We start from the raw sequence: 20,205 nt of genomic DNA, 5'->3' as shown, positions 1-20,205 counted from the left end.
CCACCATCCCTCCCCACACCCCCAAAAACACAAAACGACACATGACAAGAACAATTGGAAAGTTCTTAAGGGATATTGGCTTTTGCTTTGTCTTCATCTTTTCCACTTGTGGTCCAGGGCAGATAAAGAGGGAGGCCTTGTCAGCCCTGCACTGTGGAGTCTGCAGTGGTGAGCAGCTGCGTGTACTGGGCTTTCCCGCATGGTGCAGACTCCCCTGCCCAGGTGCCCCTGGTCCCGGGAGGGGAGGCCCGTGAACCCCGCAGCAATCTCGACTCCGTGTGCTCTGCCCCGGATCACCAGGTCCCTCCAGGAACCTGCAGCATTTCCTTTGCTGTTTGGGAATTCAAAATGGTTTCTCGAAAAGTGTGAACAGGAAGGCAGAATTTACCAAAGAGGACTAGATGTAGCATGACCCTTGGATTCCCAGATTTCTGCTGCCACAGACTCATCACTTCTTTTTGCCCCTGTGATGAGTTGAAAATACATTTCGGAATACATGGCCCCAAAAAACAGGAGACAGGGTGAACGTCATGAGGACAGTGATGACGTCTTCTGTAAGCCTAGGTTACTGGCCCTGAGACATGTCCTCTGCCCTCCTCCACTCCCACTCTGCCCTGTGCAACATGGGAGGGAATTCCCCGGGGGAAGACAAGCTCGTCCCTGCCCAGAATTTCCCATCCGTAGCTGCACTGTGGGTTAGATACCCAGCTTCCCCAGGCCCCACGTGTGCACCATCAGTAGGTACGGGAGCAGGAAGCAGAGGAAGGGAAGGATGCAGCCGCATTCAGTCCTGGAGAACAGCAGGCCCGGGTTGCTCCTCTTTGGTGGCCGGGGCTGAAGGACGGTCTGTCTTATGGGGAAACTCTCCTCCCGCATAGCATGTTTCTCTGGGGGCCTCCGCTGAGCTCACCGTCTTGGGAGAGCTGCATGTGGAATGTGGGAAAGAAGTCACCCATCTAAGCCGACGTCTTCATTGGCTCAATGTCGGTGATCACTAATGCAACAATACTGTGGTTGTATTGACTGTATGTATGACAACGTTCTCAACAATACAGGATAACACAACGAGCAACAGTAAAAGCTGGAGTGTCCCGCGAACGGAGTGGGTGGGCTGTGACTCCCACACTTTCCCTGCCCCTCGCCAGCCCCTCCTAAGCCCCTGTGTGCTCTCCAGGGCAACACGTCAGAATGACCTGGCCAGACGTAGCCAATAGGTGTGGTCCTAAACAGCTGGTACCACACCTCCCTGGCTCGTTCTTCTTCAGGTAGGGAGCTTCTCTGACCTTCCACTTTGGAAAGAGCAGGCCTTGCTTAAAACTGAGTGCCGGCCAGCCCACATCCCCCAAAATAGATCAAGGGACTTGTCACAGCCACTGCTCAAGTATTGGGAAGAGACATGACACCAGTGCACAAGTGCATTCTGAACCATAATGACAAGCAGGGAGCAACAAAGCCACCTGTCTCTTTAGAACATACTTTCCCTCAGGCCTAGGGCTCAGCGGAAAGAGACAGGAAGGTTCCGGCTATCCTTCCAGCCCCTAGAGCTGCCCAGCCCAGCCTGGCAGATGCGAATCGCCCCAGGAAAGGAGAGAGGAAAGAAGCTTTCCCCAGACCTCACCGTTCCTCATTCCAAACATCTTGTAAGTCCCAGGGGCCCTGAAATAGTTTGTCTGTAGCCAAACACAACTTCCTGTTTCTAAGAAAGGGAAGAAAAAAAAATAGTTGAAAGCGTTTTTGGACACTGGAGATTTCAAGTTTCTGTAAACGAGAATGAATCAGACACATGTGGAATGAATTTCTCCGGAAGTAAGAAAAGATGCTGTGAGTTCCTCTTGCTGGACCAGAAAATAGGAAAAGGGTAGCTAGGAGGGGAGGTGCCTCAGAGGCTGCCAGGAGAGAGGCCGTGTGGACACGGGATGGAAGAGAGGGTCCCACTGGTGACAAGGCTCAACGAGGTTGCCCTGAGGCCACATCCTGAAGCTGCTCATTACTCAGAACTGCTCCACCTCTGAAGTCCTACATCAAATCTCCTCTTCCCCAACCACAACCTCCCATCTGCCCAGATCTTTCCCATAAGTGCATCCTTCCCCATGCCCTGAGCACCCCCACACATGTCCTTCCCCCATCTGTCTTTCCTGCTCCTCTGTCTCCAGCTCTTTCCCTGAGCTGCTTGGACTCCACATTCAGCACCTCCACCTCAATCTTGCCAGTGTTCTCAGTGCCCTTGCCCCACTGACTCTCTGTGCTGCTCAGCAGGCAGAGCCTCACACGGCACCCATTCCCCTCTCCACACCTCTCATGTCATCCTGCTAGCAAGCAGATCCACACCCCAGGGGAATCCCAGCCCTGAGCACACTGGTGCCACCATAAAGTTACAGCGCTTGATGGAAACTGTCCAGCAACCCAAGCAGACTCCCCTCTCAGCTTTACCACGGGTCATCCACAGAACTATTCTGTGCTTCCCATGCTCCTCCAGGTCATCGCCCTGCTACGCTTCACTGTGAGTAAACAAATTCACCTCCACTGCTAAGTGGCGCCCAGTACCGTATCTCTTATCATGGAAGGGAGAGGGGACGCCAGCTCACCGTTAACAGGCCACGTATAGACATGAATCTAGAGGAATATTATAACTCTCCCTTATTTTGGATTCAACAGGCATGTTCCAATCTCTGCCAAATCCATAGGGGAATGAAGACTCAGAAGATAACTCCTCCCCCTGATTAAATTAATCCTCCAGCTCTCTGAAGGGCACAGCACATCATCAGGTTTAAACACCTAGGTCTAAAAAAAAAAAAAATTGCCAGGCGCAGTGACTCATGCCTGGAATCTCAGCATTTGGGGAGGCTGAGGCTGGACAACATGGTGAGACCTCGTTTCTACAAAAAATATAAAAAACTTAGCCAGAGCTGTTCCAGCTACCCAGGAGGCTGAGGTGGGAGGATCACCTGAGGCTGGGGAGGCCGAGGCTGCAGTGAGCCGTGATCCTACCACTGCACTTCAGCCTGGGCTACAGAGCCAGACCCCTTCTCAAAAGTAAATAAATAAATAAATACGCGCCCAGGCTCCCTCGTGGCCTGGCTTCTCTACCTCATCCTCCTTGTTGGTTCCTCAGTTTCCACCACTGCTCAGAGTCCTGCGCATGGCCCTGACATGGTCTGTCACTCCCTCAGTTCTTTCTAGCTCCACTGTTAGATGGAGATGGCTCTTCAGATCCCAAAGGTGGGTGAGGGGAAGGGGGAAAGCCCTCACAAGGACAGGACCAAGGACAGCATACCTAAGAGAGTAGGCTTTGCGCAGTGCTAACTGTGGCCTCCTGCTAGCCTGTCTCTGGTGTGTAAGGATGTGAAAAACATGTCTCCCTCTTCTCCATCTGGAGCTACATTACCAAAAGCCTAGCCTACAAATGTGCCAGATCTCAGGAAGCAGGACAGGGTGAGGAAAAAAAAAAAACCACAAGAAAATGAAATCATCATTTAAAAAACCCTGTTCATTTCTTATCACCAATCCTGAAGTCTTGCTTGTAGCTACAGATGCGCCTTAATTTGTGCGGAGTTACATCCCTGATAAACCCATCGTATGTCGAAAATATCATAAGACTAAAATGCATTTAATATCCCAATAATCCATTGTAAAGTCAAAAATGTGTAAGTTGAATCGTCCTAAGCCCAGACGCTCCTCCACTTACAATCAGGTTACACTGGGATAAACCCATCAAACAGTCAAACAATTGATTGTAAGCTGAACCATCATAAATTGAGAACCATCTGTATATCCATCCTTTTTAAAATCTATCCTTTCTCCTTCTGTTTCTGTTACATGATGAGGTATTTTCCCACTGTCAAAACTAATCCCTTCTCAATACTGCAGCCCTCCACCCTCTCAAGGCACTCAGCCCCTCCACAATCCCTCCCTTCCCAAAGACTCAGCCCCGCCCTGCCTGCTGACAGCCCCCGTCAGTGTTCGCAGGTGCTGCGTCTTCTCACTCCCGCATTTCACAGTCATGTCTCTCCGCTCTCCCCTCGCTCCCTGAGCTCCTGCTGCTCTTCCAAAGCACACAGCTTCTCTCTGCAAACATCACATATACTCTTTCCTCTTCCGGAAATGTCCCTTTTCCTCTTTCTTCTCTCCCCACTTTAACACACTCCTACTTATTCTTCAGGTCACAGATTAAAGGTCATGCCCTCAAAGAAACCCCCAGGTTAGGTTAGGCACCCTCATGTTGCTGTGCACTTAGCTTTTTTTTTTTTTTTTTTTTTTGACAGAGTCTGGTTTTGTTGCCCAGGCTGAAGTGCAGTGGCACGATCTCAGCTCACTGCAACCTCCGCCTCCTGGGTTGAAGTGATCCTCCTGCCTCAGCCTCCTGAGTAGCTGGGATTACAAGCTCCTACCACCATACCCGGCTAATTTTTGTATTTTTAGTAGAGATGAGGTTTTACCATGTTGGCCAGGCTGGTCTCGAACTCCTGACCTCAAGTGATCCTCCCGCCTCGGCCTCCCAAAGTCCTGGGATTATAGGCATGAGCCAGCATGCCCTGCCTGCACTTCACTTTTCAAATACTCAGCACCCTAGGCTCCTTCTGTCTTTGCTGCTGGACCATACACTGTGAGTCCCAGGCCACATCTCGTCTTCATTTGCACCACACGTGTCTAGCTGAGAGCCTGCCATAAGGCAGGAAGAGAAAAAAAATGATCATGTTCCCTTTCCCCTTTAAAAAATGTTTCCAGGCCGGGCGCGGTGGCTCAAGCCTGTAATCCCAGCACTTTGGGAGGCCGAGACGGGCGGATCACGAGGTCAGGAGATCGAGACCATCCTGGCTAACACGGTGAAACCCCGTCTCTACTAAAAAATACAAAAAACTAGCCGGGCAAGGTGGCAGGCGCCTGTAGTCCCAGCTACTCGGGAGGCTGAGGCAGGAGAATGGCGTGAACCCGGGAGGCAGAGCTTGCAGTGAGCTGAGATCTGGCCACTGCACTCCAGCCTGGGCGACACAGCGACACTCTGTCTCAAAAAAAAAAAAAAAAAAAAAAAAAATGTTTCCACTTCCTCATATTTCTCTCTGATACCTCTGTGCACCTTCCACAGTCATACTTGAGAGAACCGCTCCCTTCTTCATGCCCTATCAAGTCAGCTCCCCACACCACCGCCTACGGGACTGTGTTGCCAAGGTCATCGATGACCTTGTGCTAAGTCCGACAGACCTGCCTCAATCCTGTGCCTGCATCCCGGCCTCCTCTGCATGCCCTCTCCCTCTGCTTATCCCTAAGTTGTTGAGTTCCTCTGGGTTCTGTTCACTCTTCCTGGCTGATCCCATCCACCCCCATGGTTTCCATTTTTTCCTATCTGCTGATTACTCCCAAATTTAAATCCGGAGGCTGTGTGTCAGGGGCCCCCATGCCCACCTCATGTTTGGAGGTTCTCTGGAAGGGCTCCTGGGACTCAGCACACAGCTGGGCTCATGGTGAGGCTTTATCCTTTTGTTGTGGTGAGGACACACGGCTGGATCATAAGGGGTCAAGGCACAGGGAGGGTCTAGAGGAACCCATGCGAGACTTCCTTATGCTCTTTCCGTCCCACCAGGGTCCCACAGAGCCCACTGTCCCTCCACAAAAATGCAGCAACACACGTGTGACATTTCTGTGCGGGGAAGCCCGGTAGAGACTTAGTACCCAAAGGTCTTAACTGGGGGCTGGTCACATTGGCACTCTCTTCTAGCAAAATTCTAGACTCTCAGATGGAAAGTAGGTGTTTGGCATAAATTGTGTTGTCTGCACAGACAGTCTAGCCATCAGTTAATCACCTTATCAGTTAACGGTTAACTAGGGATGCTCTGAGAGCCAAGTTCCCAGACACCAGCCAAGGGCCAACCTTGCAGACAGGTGTTTCTATGAACAGCAGTGTCAAGGCCTGCTGTGATAACTCCTTTCTGCACAGGCTCAGTATGTTTCCAACTGCCCACCTGACTCAATTTGCTCAAAGTCAAACTCACTCTCTTCCTCCCAGCTGTTACACCTATAACCTATCTTTTTTTTTTTTTTTTTTTTTTTTTAGAGACAGAGTCTTTGCTCTGTCACCTAGGCCGAAGTGTGGTGGTGCAATCATACCTCACTGCAACTCCTAGGCTCAAGTGATGCTCCTGCCTCAGCCTTCCAAAGTGCTAGGATTTCAGGCATGAGCCACTGTGCCTGGCCAGGACCTATCTTCTGTTTCCCCCTCTTCTCCACCCCTCCTATCCACTGGCACTCAAATGCAAACTCCTCTCTCCATCTCCATTGCTGCTGTTTTCATGGGGGCTCTCCATCCCCTCACCCAGCATGGCTTCAACGGCCCTCTCCCATTTCACTTCACATTCCCTCTAATCCCATCCTCACATTACTCAGTGATCTTTTAAACATGAAATTCCTTGGGACCAGGCGTGGTGGCTCACACCTGTAATCCCAGCACTTTGGGAGGCCGAGGCAGGCAGATTACCTGAGGTCGGGAGTTTGAGACCAGACTGGCCAACATGGTAAAACCCCCTCTCTACTAAAAATACAAAAATTAGCCAGGAATGGTGGCGCATGCCTGTAATCACAGCTACTTGGGAGGCTGAGGCAGGAGAATTGCGTGAGCCAGGGAGGCGGAGGTTGCAGTGAGCTGGGATCATGCCGCTGTACTCCAGCCTGGCTGACAGAGTGAGACTCTGTCTCAAAAAAAAAAAAGAAAAGAAAAGAAAATTGGATCATTTCACTTCTCCATTGAAAACGCTTTGAAACCCTTTAATGGTTTCCAAATGCACTAAGAATTTTTTTAAAAAATCCAAACCTCTTAACAAGTCCTACAAGTTCCTCTGTGGACTGCCACCTACTAGCTCCCAGTCATTTTACGCCACTCTGTCCCTCTGGTGACACTTTCTTTTGTCACTTGCTCACCAAGCCCTTTCTCACTTAGCAGATTCCCACATGCCAGTCCCAAGCCTACGATGCTCTCTCCCCAGCTTCCCCCGGCTTTCGCAACTCGTCCTTAGGGTCTCAAGTTGACGGTCTCAGCCTAAGAAAGTCCTCTCCTATCTCCTCCAGTCTAAATGAGGTCCCTTTAACTCTCATAATTAACAATTCTGTGTATCTCATGTCAACTGTTCTGTTTGTTTGTTTGTTTTGAGATAGAGTTTTGTTCTTGTTGCCCAGGCTAGAGTGCAATGATGCAGCCTTGGGTCACTGCAACCTGTGTCTCCCAGGTTCAAGTGATTCCTCCTGCCTCAGCCTCTCATGTAGCTGGGATTACAGGCACGTGCCAGCACCCCTGGCTAATTTTTGTATTTTTAGTAGGGACAGGGTTTCACCATGTTGGCCAAGCTGGTCTCAAACTCCTGACCTCAGGTGATGCACCCGCCTCATCCTCCCAGAGTGTTGGGATTACTACTGTTCATTTAATGCTTCCCCCTGCACCCCACTAGACTGCTAGCTCCATGAGGGCAAAGACTCTTTGTTCACTGCTGGATATTTGGAGCCAACCTAGTGTTGGCCATGTGGTAATGCATTGTCTCTGTTAGCTTGGGCTGCTGTAACAAAATGCCACCGACTGCATGGCCTAAACAACAGAAATGTATTTTCACAGTTCTGGGGGCTGAAAGTTTGAGCTTAGGGAGTCTGTATGGCTGAGTTGTGGTGAGCGCTCTCTTCCTGGACTGCAGATGGCCACCTTCTCACTGTGTGCTCACACGGCCTTTCCTCCATGCATGTGTGTGGACAAGAGATAGGAAGCTCTCTGTAGTTTCTTCTTAGAAGGGCACTAATCCCATCCCAAGGGCCCCACCCTCAGGACCTCATTAAACCTAATTATCTCCCAAAGGCCCCAGCTGCAAATACTGTCACATTGGGAGTCAGGGCTTCAACATATGAATTTTGGGGAGACACAAATCAGTCCATAGCTAATGATCTCAGTGTTCCAAGAAAAAATGAGTGAATCACTGACAGAGAAGTGTTTCTAAAATGTATGTCTAATCTTGTCACTTCTTTCCTCAAGGGTTTTCAATAATTCCCTTGCCTATAGAAGAAGTTCTAAAGTCCTCAGCTCAGCATCTGGGCCTGTGATAACCCAGCCCCGGGATACCCTGGGGTTACTCAGCAATGCCCCCGGAAAGTATGGTTTTCTCTTTCAGGAGCGTGCCCAGAGTTCACGCCTGTTCAATAGCCCCTGCCTCCCAGGGGTCTGCTCTGCTGTCTGCAGCACTGGCACCGCTGAACCTCGTCCACAGCTCCCTCGAAGCATGCTCTCTGCAGCCTGAGTAGTACATCCAAGCATCAGAGTGAACAGATGCAGAAAACTGCCAGAAACATGTGCTCCCAGAGCTGAGAAGCTGCTGAAAAGAAACCTCGTTCTGACAAAGGGCAAAGCCACACACACACGGAGCTGGACCTGAGCCTCTGGAGAGAAGAGGCTGCTCTGAGATGAGCCCAGAACCTATCTCTCAGCACTGGGCATCACCACTTATGAAGCCCCTTGCCCACCCTTGAGAATGTCCCCCATCTGCTGGGCAGAGCAGCACAAGACCTGGTGTGAACCGGCACAGCCTTGGCCTATCTCTGTGAGTGTCCTTCCCAAGTTCTGGGAGTGATTAATGGGTCAGCACGGCCCATAGTGGACTCTGTAAATGTGCATTCCTTTCCCCTCTCCCTGTTGCCCGGCTTGTAAACCTATGCCTTGGCCTCCACATCAAGCATGTGCTTTTGGGTCAGAGGCTTCCAGTCCTGGCCCTCCTCTCCAGCACACTTTCTCCTGCTCCCTGGACAACTGGCATTGCCCTGATTAGGTTGTGCACTATCCCAGTGGCTCACTATGGATATATTGGTCCATAATTCCCAAGAGCCTCACTCTGTCTGGTGATGAAAATAAAATCTGGAGGGGAATTTGCTAGAACTTCAGCCTCCCACCATATTGCAAATTGAGAGCTGACTTTGATGCCATATGTGTGCTAAAGGGTCAGCACATATTAGAAGAGCAGCAGGCAGAGAGTTAGATGGACTGATTTTGAGTTTTGTCTTTGCCATTCACCAATTTGGTGACCTTGGGCAAATCAGTTCCTCTGAGCCTCAGTTTCTTCATCTAGAAGATGTCCTACCAACCTCAAAAATGTGTGCAAAAATCAAGTGAAAAAATGCTATGTGATGGTGGTTTGCAAATTACAACACACTACATGAATGTAGGAAATTCAATACCTTATATCCTTAGGAGATTAGGGGCATCACTTGCTGGAATATCATTTTGCTTACCACCAGATCCCCGGGTTGGAAGAGAGTCTAGGCAGAGAAAGATAAAGAAAAGCATAAAATTACCTAATTTAGTGAACACCAAAATTGGTAGCATAAATTCTGTGTATGCTGGCAAGTTGGAGGGAATTAAGGGGAACAAAAAAGCAGACCTGGATGTGTTTGGCTCAGTGGTGTGGAACTTCAAATCCAGTGCCAGGCTTGGCAGAGATGTGAAGTGTAGACCACACTCCTCTCTCCTCTGAGTCCTGAGCCTTTGGGAAATAAACACAAGATGTGCGGATCAAAATGTCAGCTTTATTTTTTATAATAGCAAAAGATTGGAAACAACCTGATGCCCATCTGTACGGGACTAGTTAGATAAATTAGGGAAATTCACTCAACAAAAAAAATACTATGCAGCCATGGCCGGGCGCAGTGGCTCACGCCTGTAATCCTAGCACTTTGGGAGGCCAAGGTGAGTGGATCATCTGAGGTCAGGAGTTCAAGACCAGCCAGGCCAACATGGTGAAACCCCAACTCTACTAAAACTACAAAAAAAATTAGCTGGGCATGGTGGCATGCACCTGTAATCCCAGCTACTGGGAAGGCTGAGGCAGGAGAATCTCTTGATTTTCCTGAACCCGGAGGCGGAGGTTGCAGTGAGCCAAGATTGTGCCATTGCACTTCAACCTGGGCAACAAGAGCAAAACTCCATCTCAAAAAAAGAAAAAAAATACTATGCAGCCATTTTTAAAAGTGCAAAACAGCAAGGTGTTGAACCATAGCTATGGTATGCTACCGATTGTGGAAGAAATATGTGAGTGTAAGTACATATTTGTGTGAATGTGTATAAAACACGCCCAGAAGAAGAGATGCTTAAACACAGGTGACTCTGCTGAGGAGAACTAGGAAGCTAGGGAAAAACAAAGGGGAGACCATTCACTCTCTGCCTCTTTGCACCTTTTGAATTTTGAACTGTGTGACCATAAGACTGTGTTGCTGTGTGCATGCATGTGCCTGTGCATGTGTGCGTGAATCCACTTTACTGAACTCCATAAACATCTTGGACTTAAAACCAGTGGGCTCCCTGCTTCCTGATACTCAGGTATCCACTGGAAGCTCAGACTGTGTGACCTGCTCGTGGGGAAGTTAAATCCAGACAGCAAGATGAAGGGCCAGAGTAACAGAACGCGTGCTGCCAGCCCCTGCAAAAGAGAACCAAGGGGTCGTGACAGCAGCATCCTTCTCCCACTCCTTACAGTGGAAGAGAGGAATTGGCAGTTTCTCTAACTGGACCTCCTTGCCCTGCTGCGGCAGTGTAAAGAGAGGGAGGATGGGGACCCTCCAGAACAGTACAGGAAATGTTAGCATCAAGTGGACAAGGGAAAGATGGGGCAGGTGTGGAACAGTGCGGCTGGGGAGGGGGATGCCGAGAAGGAAACTGACAAGAGAGTGCGAGGAGGCGCTGATGGATAATGAGAAGGAAGAGAGGTGTCAGGGCCTCGAGGATCATACACTTTCATGACCAGGAAATGGGTGCAACCCAAATATTGTGTTCATTAGTGAGACTGGAGAGTGAAAGGATGCAACCTTTGATCTTGCACAATGAGTGAGGATGCGGACATGATGGGGCCGTGACAGACTTTCACCAGGGCATAATTCAGCCCGATTCTAAGGAGGTCCCTCCCTTTCCTGATCCCCCACTGTCCTCTGCCCATTCCCAGCCCCCACATTTAGCAAAACCACTCCGCTTGGCGTTCCAATGTTCTGTTTTACATTTGGCTTTGTTCAGCAGCAGCCTCTGTTTAGCCAGTTTCTGCTTGGGAGCCAAAGCGCCAAGAAACTACACAAGAAGAGCAGAGCCTGGACAGGATCAGAAAATGCCAGAGATTTTGCCACCAAGCCTGCTCCACCGAGACTGCCAGGAGAGTTTTGCAAATGGAATCAATCTGAACGTAACTGATGAGAAACATCTGAATGGAGGAAGCCAGAAATCACTGTTTCCCACTGCAGTGGGCTGGAGTGGCTTCCCCAAGGCTTCTACTTGTGTGCATTTACCTTTCTATCACAAAGAGGACTCATGCTGCTTCTTGGAAACCTATCCAGTTCACAATGACGGACCCTGACCTCACGAACTCCGCTTTCCCTCCAGTCCCCAAGCCCTTCCACGCCCCAGTCTGCAGGTGGTTCTTTGGCTTTGTTGCTGTGGTTGATACATTTTGATAGCAGACGGGTCAGAGGTAGATTCTGGTCACAGTATGGTGTCTCCTTCTCCCCGGAATTTGAACACGTCAGGAAACCTCACCCACCGCCCAGGTGTCTCCTTACCACCCCCAATTAAAAGCCCAAGATACCTCCCAAATGTAGTCAAGGAATTTGGGGTGTGCTCCTGCAGTTTCCTCAGGGACACATCCCCGAGGCCAAGCAAGTGGTGGCATCATTCATTGTAACATGTCTCAGATGATGTTATAATAATGGAGTGTGCTTGGCTGCCTAGAGCTGAGAGGGAAAAGAGTTCAATCCTAAAACCGGGACAGTGGTTATCTAGCACATTTCGAGGGAAAGAACACTCCAATTCTGACTTACACATGCTTTTGGATCCTAGACCACTTTGTCTTCAGAGTGGAAAACCAGAATACTCTCACGAGATACTAACTTTAGGCCAGGTGCAGTGGCTCATGCACTTTGGGAGGCCGAGGTGGGAGGATGGCTTGAGCCCAGGAATTCGAGACCAGCCTGGGCAACATGGCAAAACCACATCTCCACAAAAATTCAAAAACTTAGCTAGATGTGGTGGCGTGCACCTGTAGGCCCAGCTACTCGAGAGGCTGAGGCAAGAGGATTGCTTGAGCCCAGGAGATGGAGGCTGCAGTGGCACAATCCTGGGTGAAAGAGTAAGACCCTGTCTCAAAAATTATAAAAAAGAGAGATATCAACCAATAGATAAATACTGATTCAGCAGTGTCCAGCTTCCTTCCCCTGTCTGCATATCCACCACACAGCCTTCTCAATGTTAACACAGAGCAGCTGGCCAGCTGCAATCACCTGAGCAGACAGTGGCATTCAACACATGGACATGGTGCTTTATCAGCCAGACACTCGACGTTTAGCTGGCACAAATCTGGATAAATGCCAAACCGAGATCTGGCATCTGCAAAGCTTTGGCCCAGGCCTGGGACTGAAGGTGACTGATGGTTCTGTGATTGGATAGTTAGGAACCCCTGAGTTTAGGAACACGAGTGACGCGTCCAGAAACAATTAAACCATTGGTCAGGGAGTTGCCCTGCTTCTTGCGTTCTTTGAAGAATAACTTAGCTATGTGTAACTCTAAGCATAAACATTATGCTGACCTTGATCCAGGAATTTAAACAGTGTCATGTAGTGTAAACACTACAAATACCTTCTTGCTGAAATGGTCTGTTTTCAGGATGGGTTAGGGTTTCTTCCCTACAAAAGTACTTTGGGGCATTGGATTTTAAATTCACAGTCAGATCCGCATTTTTCTCGCGTTTACATTGCGTGGCCTTCAAGCATTCTCACCAGCTTCTAAGGTTGAGGGAGCCCTCTACTGATGGCATGGTTGTAATTTCATAGCGCATAGCAAGGAAAACTGGGTGAAGTCTAAAGAACTCCTGGATCTGAGAACTGTAACCGGTCTCGAAACCTAGAGCCGACAGAGCTCTGTTTCTAGAGCCTATGAAAAACCAGGCGCTAGAAACATCCTTGATTTCCTCAAACTATCCACATTATTTCAGGTTTTATACTTTCAGGCAATAGAAGAAAAAAAGGTCTGAAAGGAAAGTCGTGTTCTATGCATTGAAAGCTTACATATTTTTGTGTGCGCATGCACACGCATGCCCTTGTACACATGCGCACGCACACGCACACATACACGTATGCATGTACTTCTGTTTTTACAAATATACATACACCTACACCTACACATACATATACATACTTTGCAATTGCAGCATCATGGCCCACTACAGGAAGGCTTTGCTCTGTGTGTGCGTGTCCTGGAGGAAAGGCGTGGGAGGTACATAGTATACATAGAATTCCAGAATCGTGGGACTGGATGGAACATTCACCCTTTGTGGCATGTTCAGAGGACAACTCTGACGAGGCCACAGCTTGAGAAAGGAATTCTCCCCAGCGACTGTGGCCTTGATGCTGGAGGTTAACAGCTTAATACCAGGATGTGGTGCCCAATTCTGAACTCAGGAAATTAATGACGATAAGGGTGGGCTGCCTGCCAAGGCCCGTGGTGTGAATCCCAAGAGACCTCCTCCGACCACGGTGAGCTGTCCTCTGCTCCGATGCACATCCCACCTCTCTGTCTATGTGCTGCTTTCTTCAACTCTGTTATTCCTAAACTTTCCTGGGTTTCCAACCCATGGACAGTGAGAGTAACTTATTCCCTCGCCCATTGATTCATCAAAAAGAATAATCATGTGGTATTAGGAATCAAATACCTGACACAGATGTCAATAGGAAGATATCAATGGTGTAACTCTTCCCTTGCCAAGAACATCAAAGGGAAGAGAGGGGAAATGGCAAACAGACGATCAAACTACGACTGGACAAAAGGGGATAAAAGCACAATAAGGTTCTTTTCCTTGAGAGGGCTCCCCTGGAAAGGAAAAATAAAAGCACAGTCTTGCACCACATAATATGGCCGACGCTGCCAAATGACCACACACACCAAAGGGGCCACCCCTGGAAAATCAAAAGACCAAAAGACGCCACTCCTCTGCTCAAAAAAACCTTCAGTGACTACCATTGCCCATAGAAAATCTACAGTCTTAAGAGGGCATTCAAGGTTCTTTGCTTCTCCTGCCACAGTTCCTACCCACCCCAACACGTGTAGCTCACTCTCAGGCTAGGCCGTAGACCGCTGTCACCTCATGGCTTTCCTGCCTTTCTTCTCTGTTTGTCTGGGGCCTACTCCCCATCCTTCAAGAGTTAGCTCAGATGTTACATTCTGTATGAAGTATTCTCCAGCTCTTCCAGACAGAATTTATTTCTCTCTCTCCTGTGTACCCAGAGGATTTTGTTTATGCCTTCCTCCCCCACCATTATAACACTTATGGACAGCCTGCATAGTTGGGTCTCCTCCACAGTTTATACATTGAGGTCAAGCCCACATCTTACTCATGTTTGCATCTCTCTTGAGCTCCCACCACCACCATGTCACTCCATGCCTACCCCGGATCCTTCTCATTCCCCATCCTCATTCCTCCTGCCAGGGGCCTACCATAGCAACTCCCATACAATCGATTCTTAATACTGTACGTTGCTTGTTCCGTGAAACTAAATTAACATCTAAGATTAGGGGAAAATATAGTTCACTCTAAAGGCAGAAAGAAGGCAAGTGAGATATTGTGTCAGATCCTAAGTAATACAAAGTCTCCAGCCTGGGCAACATAGGGAGATCCCATCTCTACAAAATAAAAACATTTTTTTAAAACCTAGCCAGGTGTGATGGTGAGCACCTGTGGTTCCAGCTACTCAGGAGGCTGAGGTAGGAGGATTGCTTTAGCCCCAGGAGATTGAGGTTGCAGTGAGCTGTGATGGTGCCACTGTGCTCTAGCCTAGGTAACAGTGGGAGACCCTGTCTTAAAAACAAAAAAACAGAAAAGACCGAGTGAGGTGGCTCACGCCTGTAACCCCAGCACTTTGGGAGGCCAAGGCAGGTGGATCACGAGGTCAGGAGTTCGAGACCAGCCTGGCCAACATAGTGAAACCCCGTCTCTACTAAAAATACAAAGAAATTAGCCAGGCATGGTGGCAGGCGCCTGTAATCCCAGCTACTTGGGAGGCTGAGGCAGGAGAATCACGTGAACACGGGAGGCAGAGGTTGCAGTGAGCGGAGATCGCACAGCTGCGCTCCAGCCCAAGCAACAGAGAGAGACTCCATCTCAAGAGAAAAAAAAGAAAAAAGAACTCTCATTTGTCAGTTCCTTGGCTCACATGGCTCATCTAAAAGCTTCTCAAGGCTGGGTAAGGTAGCTCATGCCTCTAATCCCAGCACTTTGGGAAGCTGGGGTGGATGGATCACCTGAGGTCAGAAGTTCATGACCAGCCTGACCAACATGGTGAAACCCCGTCTCTACTAAAAATACAAAAATTAGCCAGGCGTGGTGGCGCACCTGTAGTCCCAGCTACTGGGGAGGCTGAGGCAGGAGAATCACTTGAACCCAGGAGGCAAAATTTGCAGTGAGCCGAGATCGTGCCACTCCACTCCAGCCTGGGCCACAGAGCGAGACTCCATCTCAGAAAAATAAATAAATAAAATAAAAGCTCCTCAAGGTTTTGAATCCCTCCAGTTTCAGGGCTCTGCCTTCTACATGTGACCATGGCACACTGAGACCAACCTTCAACTTTTGAGCAACTGTGAATTAAAGACTTCCCCGTCCTCAAGACACTTTACTGTCATCTGCTAGAAATTTGTCATAAAAACTATCCAAATATGCTATGAGCAGGAGATGAGTGACACCTCCTGGGGTCGTACAATGAACAGCCCTAACTGGCCTTAACGATAGTAAGTTGAACACAACCAGTTGGTGTTTGTCTTTCAAGATGGGCATCACAGTGGTGCATGGACCTTGGAGTGTGAGAAATCTGAGTTCACATCTTGGATAACCATCCTAACCATTAGCTTCCAGGCCTCTAAAATGTAGTTCGTCAAAAAACCTCTTCACAGAGTTACTTTTAGGATTACATGAGATTTTAAATATCGAGTGCTTAAAGACTCACAACAAATGTTCAGTCAGTGAAAGCCACTATTATTACAGTAACGCTTCTAAAATTCAATACATTTCTGAAAGCTATCTTTTGAAATTACCATCAAACCCTTTTATAAGCCACATGCAAAAATCATGAGTTTTGTGTGTGTACATGAGTTTCTTGCTTTTTTTTAAGACAGAGTGTCACTCTGTCACCTAGGCTGGAGTACAGTGGCACCATCTCGGCTCACTGCAAAATCAGCCTCCCAGGTTCCAGAGATTCTCCCATCTCAGCCTTCAGAGTGGCTGGGATTACAGGCACGCGCCACCACATCTGGCTAATTTTGTATTTTTAGTAGAGATGGGGTTTCACCATGTTGATCAGGCTGGTCTCGAACTCCTGACCTCAAGTGATCTGCCCGCCTCACCCTCCCAAAGTGCTGGGGTTACAGGCGTGAGCCGCTGCACCTGGCCTGTTTCTTGCTTTTGCTAAAATGATATTATTGTATCTGAATCTCAATTTTATTAATCAGATATAGCTAAAATGATATTTAGATGTCTATAAAAGTCAAATTTGTTGTTGTTTTTTTTTTAAAAAAAAAAGGTTTGCAGCCACTGACTATATGTTCCAGTTACTTAGAGAATTCCAAAGGCATTGTTCAAAACCAAAATTTTGTATAAAAAGCATTTACATCTTATACAAATATCCCAGGTATGCCAGGCATGGTGGCTCATGCCTGTAATCCCAACACTTTGGGTGGCCAAATGGGGTGGATTGCTTGAGCCCAGGAGTTCAAGACCAGCCTGGGCAACACAGCAAAACCTGGTCTCTGCAAAAAACACAAAAAAATAGCCAGGCATGGTGGCAAATGCCTGTAGTCCCAGCTACATGGCAGGCTTAGGTGGGAGGATCTCTTGAGCATGGGAGGTCAAGGCTGCAGTGAGCTGAGATCACACCACTGTACTCCAGCCTGGGTGACAGAGTAAGACTCTGTTTAAAAGAAAATTTAAAAATCCCAGGCATTCTCCACAATATCTAGCAGAAAGTTGGACACAGTTGTTCCTTCCTTAATACAAATTATCAACTACTTATTGAGGGATTATAATTGTAAAAATCAGGTTTTCTAAGTCCGTAGCATAGAATCCCAAGAAACCTAAAGTTTTGAAAGTAACCCAACCTGTAAGATCAGTTAAACTGACATTTTGGATGGCTCCAGGGGATGTCAGGAGATTAATATTCTCTGGATTCCCTTCTAGACCTGAGAATTTTAATTACTACTTCACAGTCAGTTTTCCAGTGCTTAGTCAGAGAATGTCCTTGAAAGGGCACTTGTTTCACTAATAAATACTGCCAACTCTGCTTTTTCAAGAGTGGATTATGATTAGTTCAATCAGCAAGCACTTTCCAACCCCTCTCATGTGTAGAACATAACACTTGACACTGTAGGAGTTACCAAGCGCATAGCACATGCATGACCCCTGATTTCATGGGGTTTCCAATCTAGAGAAGACTAGAATCTAGAATTCCGATCTAAAATCTTTCAGTTGTAGTCAGCATACACAACAATAAAGTATGGATTATGATACAATTACTTGTTGACTGAGTAGTAGAAATAATGCGTGCTATAGAAAGACACCTGTGGATGAGGGTCGTTATGGAGGCCCTAGAATCAAACTCAGCCCTAATAGACAGAAAGGCTTTCACTAGGCAAAGAGAATGGGAGCGAGTCTAGGGGAAGAGACCATTACAATAATGACAAATAGTACAAGGGGCATTGGAAAACGGAAAGTAGGCCAATCCACTTACATAGAAGTTGAAGTAGGGGTATAGTGGTTATAAGATCAAAAAGACAGTCTGGAAGCTGGGCGTGGTGGCTCTCGTCTGTCACTCCAACACTTTGGGAGGTCAAGGTGGGTGGATGCCTTGAGCCTAAGAGTTTGAGAACACCCTGGGCAACATGGTGAAACCCCATCTCTACAAAAAAATACAAAAGTAGCTGGGTGTGATGGCGTGCACCTGTAGTCCCAGCTACTTGAAAGGCTGAGGTGGGAGGATCACCTGAGCCTGGGGAGGTGGAGGCTGCCTTAAGCCATGATTGCACCATTGCACTCCAGCCTGAGCAACAGAGCAAGACCCTGTCTCAAAAAAAAAAGAAAAAGAAAGGTAGTTTGGGACTACAGTGTGACAAATCTGAATAGCAGAAGCAGGAATTCATACTTTATCTTATATAGACTAGGAAGTGACACTCTCACATGGCACATTGTAGGAAGCTGGGCAAAGATACAGAAATGCTGAACAACTGATTGTTTTTTGTTTGTTTGTTTGTCTGTTTTTAATGGAGTCTTGCTCTGTTGCCCTGGCTGGAGTGCAGTGGTCTGATCATAGCTCACTGCAGCTTCAACTAACCAGGCTCAAGTGATCCTAAGGCCTCAGCCTCCAGTGTAGCTGGGACTGCAGGTGCATGCCACCACGCCCAGCTAATTTTTGTACTTTTTGTAGAGGTGGAGTTTTACCGTGTTGTACAGGATGGTCTCAAAGTCCTGGGCTCAAGCAATCCGCCTGCCTTGGCCTCCCAAAATGCTGGGAGTACAGACATGAGCCACCGAGCCTGGCTGAAATGCTGAACTTTTAATGGCCCTTCTTGGTTCATGGCCAAAAACACAAAAAAAAAAAAAAGAAGAAAAAAGAAAAAAAAAATCAACCAGCTCTTCTGACATCAGCTCTGTAGTCAAAAGTATTCACAGGGGAATGAATCTAAATCTTCTGGCTTTAAAAAAAAAAAAAAAAGACTACAACTTGGGGATTAGCTGTCCACTTCAGTCTTCCATGTTCACTCTGGCCTGTCTGACCCAGAGTCATCAGCAATGAGCAGCTGAAGCAGGAAAAGCAGCAGAAACTCAGAGCTGCTGGTGGCTGGAAAGAAACTGTTCCTGGCAATGAAATCTGCTCCATCTATGCCTGGGATCAAGCAGTGGGATTAGGTGGTTTGCTGGGCCCCACAGCATGGTCTCTGGTGCTGTCAGCAGCCTTTAATCAAAACATGACTGTGTAGCGCGCAGTGGTGGCTGGTTTATGTTCTAGATATTAAATGCAGGCTTACGCATCCCTCTATTTATACACGCACCCAAACCTGCTGGATAACTGCCATTCCATTCAAGGGAGGTGAAATAAAACCCTCCTGTGTAGCACACTGAGACGCACACCACACATTCCTGGAAGCAGCAGCCAAGAAAGGGTTTGACCTCCAACCACAAAAAGGAATCCCATAGGGGAAACCGCACAGTGGCCTAACAGACCACAGAGAGAAATCTATTCCAGAGTGTGGAAAGCTGGTCTTGGTGAAGTAGTAGGAGGGATTTTGAACAAGTCACACCAAGTTAGAAGCACAGGAAGGCAACACAAAGGGCACAGGGGGCACCACCTGTCTGCCTTTGCATCAACTTCATTGTCAAACTTCAGTCTTGTCAAAATCCTGCCCTTGGGAGACCACCTAGGTCTAACTTCATTCCCTGACTCATCGAGCTCATCTGCCAACAGTCCTTCCCCAGAAACTGATGGTTTCTACCCAAGTAGAAAAGCAGACTGCAGAGGCCAACAAGGTGGGTTGTGTGGGAACTTGCTAAACTGAGTTTGGCAGCCCCTACCAAGACAACTGGCTGGCAGCTTATGCTGACAAAATTCACTGCTACTGAGACCTTTAGTTCCAAACCACCCACCTCCTGTTGCTTTCTGGTTCCCTACCTGTAAGCATCTATAGATAGACCATATTTTATTTTCTTGATCACCTCTTTCCTAATGCTTTCCCAGATTACTGGAACTGAATGTTTTCTTTCTTTCTTTCTTTCTTTTTTTTTTTTTTTGAGGCAGGGTCTCACTCTATTTCTCAAGCTGGAGTGCAGCAGCGCCATCTTGGCTCACTGCAACCTTGACCTCCCATGCTCAAGGAATCCTCCCACCTCAGCCTCCTGAACAGCAGAGACTACAGGTGTGTGACACCATGGCCAGCTAATTTTTGTATTTTTTGTGCCAATCAGAAAATCTTTGAATCCACCTATGATCTGTAAGCCCCACCCCACTTCAAGTTGTCCTGCTTTTCCAGACCAAACCAATATATACCTCACATGTATTGATTGATGTCTCATGTCTCCCTAAAATGTATAAAACCAAGCGGTGCCCAACCACCTTGGGCACATGTTCTCAGGACCTCTTGAAACTGTGTCTCAGGGCCCAGTCACTCATAGTTGGCTCAGA

General features: G+C 47.9%; 1 pseudogene across 1 annotated transcript in view; it reads right to left on the bottom strand.

Annotated features, from left to right (window-relative positions):
* Positions 1 to 563: 563 nt before the first annotated feature.
* Positions 564 to 20,205, bottom strand: part of LOC106993543 (uncharacterized) — a 33,049-nt pseudogene continuing 13,407 nt past the window's right edge. The window contains exons 4-8 of the transcript XR_013404550.1: positions 9,399 to 9,500; positions 4,469 to 4,492; positions 1,619 to 1,696; positions 1,458 to 1,461; positions 564 to 923 (exon numbers count right to left, since the gene is read on the bottom strand). The product of XR_013404550.1 is annotated as an uncharacterized LOC106993543 (transcript). The remainder of the gene's footprint in view (positions 924 to 1,457; positions 1,462 to 1,618; positions 1,697 to 4,468; positions 4,493 to 9,398; positions 9,501 to 20,205) is intronic.

The sequence above is a fragment of the Macaca mulatta genome, chromosome 14, assembly GCF_049350105.2.
Source record: "Macaca mulatta isolate MMU2019108-1 chromosome 14, T2T-MMU8v2.0, whole genome shotgun sequence".
NCBI lineage: Eukaryota > Metazoa > Chordata > Mammalia > Primates > Cercopithecidae > Macaca > Macaca mulatta.
Note: the sequence above shows the minus strand (reverse complement) of the source record. Positions and strands in the feature narration are given on the sequence as shown.